Below are 15,591 nucleotides of genomic sequence, written 5' to 3'. Positions count from 1 at the left end.
TACACACACAAAACACATGGGCTCACACACAGATAATGGGTCTCTGAAACGAAAGGCAGCTGCCTCGCTGCCTCACTGGCTTCAGCTGTCTAACGAGTCACTTGCCTTACTTAGCAGGCATCAAGGTACCAGCTACGAACTTTGTTTTCCGAACGCCGTTGCCAGGATGCCAGGAAGGAGAATAACGTAACATTCGACTGGATCTTTCAGCTATTGCCAATTTGCAACAGCTGCTCACAATTACGATAACATTTAGGACGTTAAAGGCAGCATGAAGGATACATCTACGCTGCCTTTACAATTCGGCAGAACGAAGGTATCTTAGAAGGCAGCATTTTATAGAAATATTTTTGCTTCGGACATGCCTTGATGCCTTGCTGCCACAGAATGCTATCTTAGAAGGCTAGATTTTTTCCGTTTCGGACACAGCCAATACCATAGAACCACGGAACAACATGATGAACAATAGCATGAAAATATTGCATATCAGACACTGAAACTAACCTGACGCTGGTCTCATGTATCCCTTTTCTTTATTTTGTCCATTTACAACTTTTTTTTCTGTTTCTGTCCATCACAAACATACTAATACAGACCCTTACCCCCCCCCCCCCCACCCACCCACACACACACACACAAACACACACACACACACACAGACAAACACACATCTTACCTTCTCCCACACACACAAAGTGCAGGTCTGAAAAACCAGCTCCCTCATCCCTCTCAGTCCGACTGACCAGCGTGCTTTGCCCCGGACAGTCTGACTCTCTCTGTCTGTCTCACACTCACACACACACACACTGTCACAGACACACACCTGCTCACAGACACACACACACACACAGACAGACACACATACTGTCAAAGTCAGATGTCGGGGGAAGATTGGAGAAGCTTCTAGGAACCAGCACTGCGAGGCTCACAGGCAACATTCTGGAGTCTTGCAGGTAACTGGACACCCAGGTGGAGACACAGCATACCTGATGCATTAGGCTGATACCCTACCCAGCCGATTGGGTTACTAGCCTAATGAACGCTGTCCAAACACTCGTAATGCCAACAGGCACACTGGGCAAGGCCATTATCCAACGCAGGCACCACTGGCATCCCTTTACACAGAAGACACACAAAGATGTGTAACCGCTCAAGTGAGGCAGTATGGAGAATTCAGCATAAGTACTGAAGCAACTTGCAAGCAGCTACTGGAGAACCGTAAGTCAAAAACACAGTGATCCTACTTTAGCAACATGTCATCAATACAGCCAGCTGCATATACCAATTTATGTCCTTACCAAGAGTTCTAAAACAAATACCAGAGTCGCTGGTGTTGTTGAGCATGTGTTTCCAAACCAAGAGATACATCTAATTCATACATCTAAAGCTAGACTATACCACAAATATTACAGCACATGCATAAACCATGGGTGTGTAAGCCACCTGATCTGTACAGCTTAGCTCAAGTGCACTTCAGCCTCCCTTTCTGTCTCTAAGTCCATATATGGATATCCCTGTCTCTGTCTTTCCCATCCCCACTAAAACCAGCACACGCCATCTTCTCTTAATGTTTGTTCCATTAGCTTAACAAAGCGGCGACACACACGAGAGGGAAAGAGAGAGCAAACACAGACGCTGTGGGATGCAGGGCAATCACACCTCCTTTTGTTTCTCTACTGAGTTGAGCCAGCAGCCTCAGTTACCATCCACCCACCCACCCACCCACCCCTACCTGCCACCCGCTGTCCTTAAACATCTCTGACATAACACACACACACACACACAAACACACACACACACACACACACACACACACACACACACACACACACACACACACACACACACACACTCACATTGCACTTTTCCAGCCACACTTTGCACACATTAGCCATGACAATAGGCCTGCCGCTCTTTCTGCTGTGGGCAGGTTCCTGTGGATGGCAGTGTGTTTGAACATGAAATGACACAACCACACACACACACACACACACACATGCCCAGGCCCACGCCCACACACACACACAAACACACACACACAATAATTCTCTACCCAGCAACTAGTCAGAGGTCTAATTAAAGGATGTGAGATGAAACACGTCCCACCAGCTCAGGGCGGAAAATGAGATGTTACAGATTTGGAATTGCATTCTCACTGTGACGTCCGAATGATCTGTACGAGAGCAGCTCTCCCACAGCTCTCATTTGTCTCTAGGTGTGTGTGTGTGTGTGTGTGTGTGTGTGTGTGTGTGTGTGTGTGTGTGTCTAAGTGCCCTCATGTGAATGTGTGTAAGTGAATTAGTACAAGCTGTTCACAGAAAAGAGTGAATTTGAACCAGACTCTAAAGTAATCCAAAAGCCTACAACACATACAGTAATCTTCCCTCACATATACATCCCAACCCCATCGTCCACTCCACACACACACACCATACACTCTCACACACACACACACACACACACACACACACACACACACACACACACACACACACACACACACACACTACACTGCACAAAATATCAATATTTATGCACTGGCTCTGTACCGAAATGTTAGTAATTGCTGCAGAAATCAATATGTGCCTGTTCCCTGCAATGTATTTTATCTTCTGATGAAGGTCACATTACTCTTTCACAGACTCTGAGGAGACATTTACAACCACCCAGCCCCACTCTCCAACCCCCCGACACACACACACACACACACACACACACACACATACAGGTATAGATATTCATTAACAACTTGTGCACATTGCATATCACCTCTACATGTATAATATACCGGTACACATATTCACATATGCATTTGCATATACATTACAGATCTTACCCAGATATTAGAGATGCACCGATATGGAATTTTAGGGCCGATAACGATAACCGATATTTATTGGTTTGTTGTGGCCGATACCGATACGATAACCGATAATATTACTCTTGAAAAAAAAATGTGAAAAGTGATTTGGGGAAAGCATTTAATAAGCATAATTTTATTGCAGTAATTTTACCTACCACCAAATGTTTGAATCGTTTTCATTTAGGACTAAACGCTCATAAACGCTCAGCTTGGAATAAGCTACAGTATAGCGACCAAATCAGTGTTTGTGAGGGAAACTTAGGTTTAGTTTCAACTGCGGGTAACTAAATAAAGCTGCAACTCCTCAGACTGTATCTTATGTCCGTCTACTCTGTTGCGCACAACCTGCTGCAGCAGAAATGAAAGGAGTTAGCCCCGAAGGTTTTAATAACTTATTATGATGACCTGTCTGGAACTGAAGCACGAATGGTTAGCATATTTCTAGGTAATAATACAAAATCCAAGCTAAAGTAATGCAAATATAACACTAAAACACAACTTAGAACTAGGCCTACTTATGTAGGCTACTCGTCCCACTAACGAGTTTGTTTATTTGTTTCCCCGACCAGCGCGGTAAAGTGCAAACACACCAGCACAAGACGGCTCTAGATAGGGCTGAGCTCCGCTCTGGGTTAAATGGCGGATCATTCACGAGAGGATTTTGAGATGCACAGATTCCCAAATGAACGCATATCCACAGATTTTGTTAGAGTGGTGAAATACATTCACACCGCTGACATTATATTGAGGAAAAAGTATAGCCAACCAAGCTCAAGTGTAGCCAGACGGACCTTACGTAGGCCTAAATTAGGACTTTAAAAAATATCGGCGCAAATGATCAGCCAGAATTCTGTTATCGGACCGATAATATTTTTTTTTTTTTTACTTATCGGCTAATAATATATCGGCCGCCGATATATCGTGCATCCCTACCAGATATACATGTACATTCACTGAACCTCGTTAAGAGACACAGAGATGCACAGGAGACACATACACACAGGGAGACTAAAAGCCCAAAGTCATGCCTGTGGATCAGTATGCATACTGTGCTGTGGCTGAGCATTCTGTGTGGATAATTTAGATTGTGTGTGTGTGTGTGTGTGTGTGTGCGTGTTTGTGTGCTGGTGTGTGTTTGTGTTGTTTGTGCAGTGTCTCTGTTGTAATCTCTCACTCAGTATTCCTCGCCGTTGGTCTCTTTCTCCAGCAGGTGAATTATGTATTAGAGTGTAACGCAGGAGACAACTACCGTTAGCACTAGCCGCTAGCACTCAGCCACAAATTTCATCCCCAACCCCGAACCCCCACGATATTTCCAGAACAACACAGAGATGGCCGCCTCCGGCCCTGGCTCTTCTTATAAACAGACCAGTAGTGGTAAGGAAGGAGATTTATTCAGGGGGGGGGGACTAGAAGCTATTTACAGTGCTAAACATTCCATCTAATTATCTTCTGAATTCAAAGAATGATCGCTATCTATATCTTCCTGAGGTCCTATCAAGCAGGAGGGGATGAAATGACGCAGAGGTAATGAGTGTAGGTGGCGAGGACTCGATTAGCTGATTCTTTTAAAGTATATTTTTGGGCTTTTAATGCCTTTAATGTGACAGGACAGTAGAGAATGACAGGAAGCGAGTGGGAGAGAGAGCCAGGGTGGGATCCGGAAAGGACCACGGGGGCGGGAATCGAACCCGGGTCGCCGGCGCACAGTGCAGGTGCCCCAGCCAGCTGCGCCACAGCTGGGACCACGATTAGCTGATTCAAACCGCAGAGGAATACAGACAACGGAACTTTCTGCCAAAACCCCGACCGTGAAAATAACATTTTACAGAGGAGATGAGAAATACGCCTGAATCTGAATTTCAATTACCACTAGTTAGTCAATCTCCAAAATTCACCACACATTCCCATGGGAGAGAGAGAGAGAAAGACAAAGGGGGAGAGGGAGAGAGAGAGAGAGGGAGGGAGAGAGAGATAGATAGAGAGAGAGCAGGAGGCGAAGTCCCTCACTCCTCTAACCGGCTTATTAAAGTTAGATGACGATTTTACGATCTTGTTAAAACTGGCTACATTATTTAACAGGGTCCATTCACTCAGAGAGGCAAAGAGCCACAGCCAAAAGGGGGAGTGAAATTTTAATAACCTTTCATACAACGGAAGACAGAAGAACATGTGTGTGTTGTGTGTGTGCTGTGTGTGTGTGTGTGTGTGTGTGTGTGTGTGTGTGTGTGTGTGTGTGTGTGCAGTGTGCATGCTTGTGTGTGTGTGGACGTTTGTGTAGATGTGTGTGGATATTTCTGTATGTATGTGTGTGTGTGTGTGTGTGTGTGTGTGTGTGTGTGTGTGTGTGTGTGTGTGTGTGTGTGTGAATGTGTGTGTTTCGTTCCCCTCTCTCTCTCCATGGATATGAATTTGTGTGTGTATCAGTATGAGACAGACAGACAACAAGAGTGTCTGGTGGCTCATGGGAAGACAGAGAGTGAGACTGATACTGCCTTACATCCTTGGAGAGAATGAGGATGTGGTCATTCTGGCTGCAAAATTTGTAGCAGCCTGCCACAACCTGAGGGACAGCTAGTGAGGCCACAACCACCAACAATGTTGTATATTTGTTATTATTATTAGAATTGTTGTTTTACTTTTATGTCTTCTATGTCTACTTTTATGCCCTCTTATATGTTAATTCCACAATTCTGTTAAACATGTATTTATTTTCTCCTCTTTACCTCTTATGTGTACATGTAATTGAGCTTTGGCAATAAATGCAACGTTCATGCCAATAAACGTTTCTTGAATTGAATTGAATTGAATTGAATTGAATTGACTGATAGACAGACAGACCAACAGACAGACAGACAGACAGACAGAGAATGGATATAGAGTGGGGATGTGATGATGGGGAAGGTTGGGAGATGAAGAGAGGCTGTTGAATGGGATTATCCCATAATCTGTTCTGTCCACCCATCGCTTCACCTGAGGCAAGAACAGAGAGGGGCAGAGGAACAGGGAACCCTAGAGGAACCCACAGAAAGAGACAGAGCAAGAGAGAGAGAGAGAGATGGAAAGAGAGAGATGGAGAGAAGGGTGGAGGCTGAGAGAAGAACAGAGACAGGTGAGAAAAAACAAGACAAGCAGAGCAAACACTGTTACAAAGACATGCCAATAAAGCTAGTTTGAGATGGAGAGCAACACAGATAGATCTTTCACATAACATCAGTGTCACAAGTCACGGTGCAAGCCTTTGCTCTGAGAGTGATCATTTTAGGAAAGGCAGCACAAATCCAGCCTGGACTGATTCAACCCTGACATAATGACAGGACCCAGAGAGATTCAGAGAGAGAGAGAGAGAGAGAGAGAGAGAGAGAGAGAGAGAGAGAGAGACTGAGCTGGTGTGTCTACAAAAGAGCTTCCCCCACAGGCCATTCTCATGAAGATTTCTTAACCCTCTGGGGGATAAGCGAATTAATCTTGAGATGTATTTCATCTTGACTCCATATCACTTTATCATACAAGTTTGGTAATGCTGTTGATGTAAAAACCTTCAAACATTTTCTTACCAATAAGCCCACTGGTTTCAAACGTGTTAAACAATTTCAAACATTTACTATGGCAGTAAATGGTATCTAAAATGAGTGAAATATATTAATATCCACAATCCTGGCAAACCTAGCACTGATACCAACTCACAGCACAAATACCAACAAGCTTTGGTTGGACTAAAGTCTATTTTATGTTCCCTTTTAATATGAAAATGGATACATCCATATCCTGCAGTGATCTGTTTCATCCAAATCCATAAGGTTTGAAGTAAACATGCAACAAGTGGATGAAATGAACACCGGGGGCCGTAATTTAAATCCTGGGCAAAGTGCATAGTCAGTTGATGAGCAAAGTGCTACTTTAGCTAACAACACCCTGTGGTGTGAGACAGCTTTTAGTTGACCCACCGCTGTTCGTGCCTAGGATATTTCTCATGGTACTACATTTGCAAATAGATTTTGCATAGTTATTGGGCAAGCTTTAGTTAGACTTTAGACTTTGCACTTTGCCCAGCATATAAATTAGGACTTTATGACTTAAATCTGATAGGACAGGAAATGAGTGGGAGAGAGAAATGGCACAGGATGGGGAAATGACCTGAGTCGAACTCAAACCCAGGTCTCCAAGGGCCCGTGAACCTGAATATGGTATAGGCACTGTAGCCAGTTGCACCACAGCAGGGCCATCCATATCCATTTTTTAATGTTGAGCATAAATGAGTCTTTGCAATGATTGTTTTTAACCATGTTTTTACAACTAGGAGTCCTGACTATACCCTACAGTTAAGTGTGCATGTGTGTGTTATTCGGAGCAAGAGGCAGCAAAGAGCCTGACGCTCACACTAGTCTAGTGTGTGTGTGTGTATGTGTGTGTGTGTGTGTGTGTGTGTGTGTGTGTGTTTGTGTGTGTGTGTGTGTCAGAAGTCATATGAAATGTGATTGGTATGAAGATGACCTATTGATTCTTGATGGAAGATGCACAGGGAATGAAAGGGATCAAAAAGTATGGTGAGAAAGAGAGATAAACTGGGACAAACACAGATGGTGATAAAGTGACAGACTGTGTGTGTGTGTGTGTGTGTGTGTGTGTGTGTGTGTGTGTGTGTGTGTGTGTGAGTCTGTCTGTCTGTCTGTCTATCTGTGTGTCTGTGTGTGTGTGCGAGAGAGAGAAAGAAAAAAAGAAAAAGAGAGAGAGAGAGAGAGAGACAAAGAGAGAAGACCGGGTGGAATACATAAAGAGAAAATGGGTATGATGGACAGTGAGTGAAAAATAAAGAGAGACTGAGAAAAAGGAGACAAGAAAAGTAAAAAGGAAAGAGAGCTAAGAGAAAATGAGAGTGAGAAACAAAAACAAAGAGTGAGAAACCAAAGTAGACAGAGGGGACATGAGAGAGAGGAAACACAGACTGAGAGGGATAAAGGGAGAGATGGAGTGTTGGTGTCCTGGCTGTGCCAACTCCTCCTAAGCGTTAATAAGGGGGGTAATTGAATTAAGGCTGCAGTGGCGGTCTGTGATGTAGACACAGTGTGCCTCAGAATGTGTGTATGTGTGTGTGTGTGTGTGTGTGTGTGTGTGTGTGTGTGTGTGTGTGTGTTCAATGTCATACAGTATGTGTGGGTGTTAACTTTAAACCTTAGAATAAGTCAGAAGACCTGAGAGAGCCAGTAAGGTCATGCAGGCTTGTATGCATTTGAATGCACACAGAAGACACACACACACACACACACACACACACGCACACGCACACGCACACGCACACGCACACACACACACACTGCCTGGTCTCTATGACTCCTCTGAGCTTTCATTTCATTGCATCCTTGCTATTTGCAAATGTGTTAATGTGCATGTGTGTACTGTATGTGCGTTTGTCTGTGTGTGTGTGTGTGTGTGTGTGTGTGTGTGTGTGTGTGTGTGTGTGTGTGTGTGTGTGTGTGTGTGTGTGTGTGTGTGTGTGTGGTTATTATTTCAGAGCTTGTGATTACCATGAATCTTGGAGCAGCTGAGGATGAGAAATAAAAGGTGAAATTGCATTTGTCTACCCACTGCCATAGACAAGAAGCGAGTGCTCATCTGGAGCAAGCATATGACCATGGATCCCATCCAGAGCATCCCATAGAGACATTCACAAAAACATTACTTTGAGAGTGGAGGAAAGCAATTTCACCACAGAGCATTGGAACTGCTTATTGCATCTCTGCAGTTGTTGGCTGATGAGAAAAAAATGGAAACATGTCCATTGTGTATACTGGTATACTGTAATTACAGAATCTGAAGGTGCAATGTTATGTTGTGCTTTGTATTTTGCAATACAGTCAGGGTGTTAAGGTTGAAAGATGAGTGGTTACATAATATGTTATAAATTGTGAAATTTAAAATGTTAATCTGTTTCTAATCGAAATTGCAATTTGAAGTCATGCAAAGGCTGCATTTAATCGTGTGTGTGTGTGTGTGTGTGTGTGTGTGTGTGTGTGTGTGTGTGTGTGTGTGTGTGTGTGTGTGAGAGAGAGAGAGAGAGACAGACAGATGTGCTCTAAGTAGGTCTCATTTAACTCCATTGATTAGGAGCACTGAGAGGGATACTGAGAGGAATGTGATTGGCCAGGGGTCCACTTTCATCAGCTTCATTAGAGACTGGCTCCTGTTCACATGTGACATACAGAACACACACACACACACACACACACACACACACACACACACACACACACACACACACACACACACACACACAGCTTGCCAAGCCCTTCAGTGCAGACAAACACACCTGTGTGCTCAGTAACAGCCAAGCAATTCTGCCATTAATGAGCATATACAGGTGCACGGTGGACCCAGACAGGGGAGGCAGCTCCTCAGCTTCAGCCCCAACCCCACCCTCAGCAGGATGAAGGATGTCTAATCAGGACTCTTTTCTCTCTCACAGCCTCCCACTGTCAGGCACTGAACCTTCATTCAAAGCACCTAAATGACGGGAACCCTTATGGATCCTGCCCTCACCAGCTGCATCAACACAGGGTGAGCCAGAGCAACTTGCAGAGCATCAAAGAAAAGCGGATTTCTGCCTTTTCTTTTCAAAAAGGCTGGAATAACATCCTGATGTCCACTACAAACTCAGTGACCTTGGGGTATTAACTCAGAGAAGCTGAGCATGGTTTTAGCAGAGCAGGCCCTGAGTGAGTGCTAAGCCTGGGGGTAACAGAGCTCTGGTCCTCTGCCCATCTTTACAACAAGATACCCAGCATGACGTATTGCCTTGCAAAAAAAAAACGTATTTTTTTTTTTTTTGGTACTGCAAGTAAAGTGATGAGTGAAGGCTAGAGTGTGTAGTGCTCCATGTAGCATGTTGCATATGGTTTCAGAACCATGGAGAGCTCCAATCTCTGACAGCTTCGTGTGCCCAGTTTCAGCACCACGGCCAGTTCCCAAGGTGCTTTAAGGATTCAGGGTAGGATTTAAATCTGAAAATGTGGTGTTTCAGTACATACATTATATAAAAGACTTTGCATTTGGTAATCCAATTGTACCTGTAATGCCACCGCTTCCCAAAATAAATTTGAAATGACCTTAGCCTAACCAGAGAATTTGAGGTTGACTGAAATGTGCTTAAACCTGTATGGACACCTTGAACCTTAGAGTCATTCTCTAAAAAAAAACTGTAATGCTAACACAAATATTTGAAATACTAGTACAAATTTGTGAATCAAATGTGCTGTTTGTGTTTAAACGACCCTGTCTTTCCTTGTCTTGTCCTTGTCGACCTTGTCTTTCCTAAGGTTATCTGAGTCAGTACTAAGGTTGTGAAGGGTGTAATACCACTGGACAAAAAAGCCATTGAACAAAGGTATAGCAACAGCATAATCTATAATAATGAAACTGCTACATACACCACAAGACCAGAGCAGTGTGAAATTCTGCATCAGCCTACCAACTCTGGTCCCATTGGTGTATTTGTCGAACAGATGGAGAGATGGAGAGCCGGGCTGTTAAAAACACCACAAATCCCGATTTTGAGAGCCTGATCTTGTGATATCTGTATTAAAGCACTGCAAATCCATACTTCTTTTTTGTGATATCTAGATCAGCATTATACAACCTGATTATGTTGTGAAGAAAAAAACTGGCAGAAAACCAGTGAAAACCCTTTGGATTTGGCTTACCCAAACTCTGATCCAGGATAGGTATGTTTAGTAGACTTTGGTTAGACTTTATTGAGGTATCTATCTTTGTATAAGTAGCCATTAAACTAATATGTATTTAGTGTGGGGTACTGAGGGCTACTCAGTACCCCTCACTAAATAGATATTAGTTTAATGAATTAGTTAAGAAAGAATAAAATAAGTTTAATGAATCTATTTTCATTTAATTCTTTACTTCTAATTCCGATTTAAAATTATTACATACTTTAAATTTCAGTTAATATGAAATACTACTAATTAGTCAAAAATCCTTCATAAATAGGCAAATGTTGCTTAAATATGTAATACACATGTATATGTGAACACCATCTTTCTAACTAGAATGTCAGAATATCTTTGTAAATAAAGCTGGATAAAGTAGGCCTAGATCAGAGGCCAATTAGGAAAGTGAGGATGAATATTTTCAGAGTTTGGGAGTAAACAGATAAACAGATGTTGGTCTCAGGCTGCTACTGAGCCTCCCTGCCTGCGCTATCCATCACCACAGTGTGAGAGCAGAGGAGGGAGGGAGGCAGTGTGTGTGTGTGTGTGTGTGTGTGTGTGTGTGTGTGTGTGTGTGTGTGTGTGTGCGCACGCATTTCAATGTTACAATTTTTATGAAGGGTTGTATGTGTGTTTGTGTCTAAGTGCGAACACAGAAGAACCGGGTGACCAGTAAGCTAAAGAGGTACAGAGATAGAGAGGGGGGCAGAAGAGAGAGAGAGAGAGAGAGAGAGAGAGAGAGAGAGACGGAGAGAGAGAGAGAAAGAGAGAAAAAAGAGAGAGAGATAGAGAGAGAGAGACGGAGAGCAGAAGCGACTGAGAGAGAGAGATGAAGGGGGGGTAGGGGTGGGGGTAGGTGTGTGTGGGTAGCTCTGATTCTCCAGTCACCCACTGCTGAGAGCTAATCGATGAGGCTCATTCACATCGAGCCCCTCACATCAAGAGCACAAGAGCACGCCTGCAGACTCACAAGCACCAACGGGGATACATGGGACCCCATAGCTGTCATTCTCAAGAAAGTGTGTGTGTGTGTGTGTGTGTGTGTCTGTTCTATCTGTCTATCACTGTTGGCTGCCAACTTTAATTTCAATCTCTGAAAAATACATACACAGGCAGACATACATTTTGACTAATTTGAGAAATTGTGTAATTTCTTTATTTCTTGTGCACTTTATTTCTTTATCTATTTTTTGTACTTTTTTATTTTTGCACTGAGGGTTAGAGAGAAATGTTTTTTTTTTTTCGATTACTCTGTATGTCTGGTACATGTGGAGAAATTGACAATAAAGCTGACTCTGACTTTGACTTTGACTTTGTCTTCTTTTCAGGATCATGCATCCCATTGTCCCAGTGGCAGACCGTCAGGGCCTTCAAGGCCTTCTCTGAAGGCCTAACTATTTTCAAACGAATGAAAAATAATAGTGTCTTTAATAACATTGTACTTTAGCATTTATTATTTGCTTCTGCTTCTCCTTCCACGATCGTTCTTGACTACTGATATCCTACCGCTGTCCATATGTGATTTGATTGGCAGATTGTGTGAACAAATAGTGAGGGGGTGCGATACATTTTTATCCAATCGCACGTCTTCTCTTGTTAAGTCCCGCATCAGGCCTTCACAAGGAATCACTGCGTTTTCGGTACCTAAGCAACCATTAGAAATCATATGTTTGGATTCGGCTTGATTGATGGCTACATCTGACTGATTAGCCAATCAAATCGACATGTTATGGCGAGGTAGGCAGGTCTGACTGCAGTTGGGCCTGCAATGTTCGAAAAGAATACCCGGAACCGTTCATCACGAATTTTGACGCTGTCTGTTTTACGTGATGAACTTCGTGAGCAACTTCTGTCAGTCAGACAGACATTCACTGGAAAAGTACATGTCACACTGACATGACTATGGTTATAGTTATGAACAGTAAATTGACCGTTTTTGTTTAAAAAATATATATTGATAAGCCTTGATTAAGCAAAATAATATAGGCTAATGTATGTTATGGTGTCAGCTAGACTACATGTTAGCAAGATGCACATAACATCAGCTAGCTCTGCACGTAGCTGGTAACCTCGAATGCAGGAATTGGTAAGTTTTGTTTCATGTTTATTTGATAACATAGGCTTGTAGTACAGTAGTACTATAGATGCTTGTTATCTGGCCCTTTTCTATATAAAAAAAAAACTTTTTGTGCCTCTTGCAGACTGCAGTGTCTGTTTGGTTACTCTACTGTATGCTAGCTTGAAGTTGTGTTTGAGTTGGTGGCTTTGGTGAAGATGTCTGTATCGGCATCTATGGGAAAACTATAATTTGTCTTGCCCTGCCCTGCTAGTTTAGTCTGATTTTTTATCTCTCTGAGTTTTGTGGAAATTATTGGTGAAATCAGACCAGGCTATCAGACATTCTAAAATAGCCAACAAGCAGCAGTGCTAGCAGCATTAGGGCAATACATCTGGTGACTTTTATGTTTAATAGCATGGTGGTGTGCTGACATTTTTTTATAATTTTCTGTTGAGACATTTTCTCATAGTGTAGGCCTACCGCGAAATAGCCTACGTTTGGCAAACACTGTAGGATAGCCTACTGGACTGACAGGGCTTTTCCCAAATCACGGAAGAAACGTCGACGCAGCGGTATAGTAGCAGATAATCAGGCAAGTCTTATTTAAATAAACTCCTGGTGCACTTACAAACTTTCTAATGCCTCATTATTGGACTAAAGGTCATAGTTGTACTACTGCAGAAGTTTCGTACCATTCAGGGCATTATTAGTGGGGTAATTTACAAGATAAAAGTTGGTTCCATCACGACTGCAGAACGTCATTAGTTTCTGACAGCGCTACTCGACCAGGGTTCGACCAAGGGAAAAATGGTTCTGGGAGGGGTTTTGGCTCGGGGTCATGGTGCAAAGGACCCTAGGGTGAAATTACTCCGAACCTACAGCTAAATAGGAGAGCCACAGTCTGAAGCAAGTTTGCTGATGTCAGATTAAACTACTAAATGGTTTGGAGGACACATCATTGTAGACCAGTGGCAGTGCTATATGTGCGTGCGAGTCATGACCATAAATTAGGCAACCGATAGCCTAAATATTTCAAAGTAGTCTGCACAAACCCATACTTGAGTACACTTGGTGTTCACTTTCAATATAATATGGACTAAATTGCACGTCTTTACTGGACAGCAGCAGGCAGCAGTTTATAATGTACTTGTGAATATGGGTGGTAAATAAATAGCCTAGCAGCCTACTTTGCTGCTGAGGATGATCTGTTAACCAATAAGCAATCGGAGCATTAATTGTTTTTGTAACGAAGATTCTAGTGCTACACAGACTCGCGTAAGAGAGAGAAAACTTTTCCCCCCACCATGAAATGCTGGGAAATTGCACACATTTTAACGCTGAAATGTAAAAAAAAAAATCTCCCCTGTAACGCCCCCCTATTATTATTTTTGTCAAAAAATAGTCATCATTGAAGGCCTAACCACTGAACGCACGGTCCGCCACTGCATTGTCCCTATTTAATACATAAGGGATAATGTATAGAACGGCAGTCATTATTGGGAAAATAAGTCCCGACAGGGCGAACCGGTCTTGTTCCGCCCTGAAGGGACTTATTTTCCCAATAATGACCGGCGTTCTATATATTATCCCGCTTATTACACGGCTACTTGCCAAAACAATAATAAACTCCCCACGATATGACTTTAGCCTACATAGCCTAGCCTATTTGTTATCGTTCATCGTGGCATTTGCTGAAACAAATAGTTCGCAACACACGCTGAACTTGAATCAAACATTCTTTAGAACACAGCTGATCAACCGTCTGCTTTCACTTTTGAATGAAGTTCCAGTCATTGCGTAGTAATATGAAATACCTGAATTAGAAGCACAAACTCCGTTGCCATTTACAGCGGTCATTATTTTTTTCAGAGGTCCTTTCCTAGGAAATAATGACCGCTAGAACTTTGGGGAATCCCATTCAAGTCAATGGAGCGTTCTACTTGCCTTGTGAAGAGCCGTGTAATAAAGTAAAATAACCAACTGTACACAGACCAAATTGTATATTCCTGAACAGGGAGCTATGGGGCAGGTAGCTGCAGCGTCGTCCATACCACCTTCTTTTTACATTTATTTTCTATTTTACTTTTTATTATTTATTAATTTGTTTGTTATCTGTCTGGTATGGCTTGGTGCCACAGGTACGCTGGCGACTACGCTGCTCCGTCCGGCATCTTTTGCCCTGTGTGTCAATGTCTTGTGTGTGGAGCGCTTTGGGTTGCACTCTGTGCATAGAAAGATGCGCTATAGAAATAAAATTGACTTGACTTGACTTGACTTTATGTTATCTAGCTATTCATTCAAATCAAACATTATCATCATGTCTTTTACAATCCTAGTTATGACTTTGCCATATTTCTTTCTCTGGGTCTGATGTGGAGTCAGATAGATTCAAAGATCCCAGTTACAAACCATACAATAAGCTAAAACAAATAGCAAACCCGCAATAAAAGCCCCCACACTATGTACCCAGCCAAACAGAGCACCAGAAAAGCGCCACTAACTCACCAGGCAGGTGTGTTGCTGCTGCAGCTGGTTGAGGGTAAGGAGCTGAAACTGCAGTGCCTGGTCCCTGCCCTCTAGGAGGCGCTGTTCCTTGTTGGGCCCTAGGGAAAGCTGAGACAGGTGGAAGGGCGCCACCTCATTCCTTAGCTGCTGCAGAGGAAAAGAGGACAGAGGTCAGTTTAGACCATTATGACCATATGACCATAGAGGGCTGATCTCTTCATTAAATTCATGTTTAAATCTTATGTTACATCACATTTACTCATTGGGATAATGGTTTTATCCAAAAAAAAATGTACAAGCCAAAAGGAAACTACAGTACACCCCATAACCAACTCAACATAGCTACATGACATGTTGTTTACTTACTGTCTATATATCAGTTAGTTCAGTCAGACTGTGTATGGCATATACTTCTTCATGTTCAACGAGGACATTCGGTAGATAAA

General features: G+C 42.8%; 1 protein-coding gene across 5 annotated transcripts in view; it reads right to left on the bottom strand.

Annotated features, from left to right (window-relative positions):
- rimbp2b (RIMS binding protein 2b) overlaps positions 1-15,288 on the bottom strand; it is a 104,695-nt gene extending 89,407 nt beyond the window's left edge. For all 5 annotated transcript variants that reach the window (XM_042101121.1, XM_042101135.1, XM_042101125.1 and 2 more), the window contains exon 1: positions 15,146-15,288. The gene's annotated coding sequence lies outside the window, so the exon portion shown is untranslated. The remainder of the gene's footprint in view (positions 1-15,145) is intronic.
- Between the last annotated feature and the right edge of the window lie 303 nt (positions 15,289-15,591).

The sequence above is a fragment of the Alosa sapidissima genome, chromosome 8 (genome assembly GCF_018492685.1).
Source record: "Alosa sapidissima isolate fAloSap1 chromosome 8, fAloSap1.pri, whole genome shotgun sequence".
Classification (NCBI taxonomy): domain Eukaryota; kingdom Metazoa; phylum Chordata; class Actinopteri; order Clupeiformes; family Clupeidae; genus Alosa; species Alosa sapidissima.
This window is presented reverse-complemented; position numbering and strand designations above follow the sequence as displayed.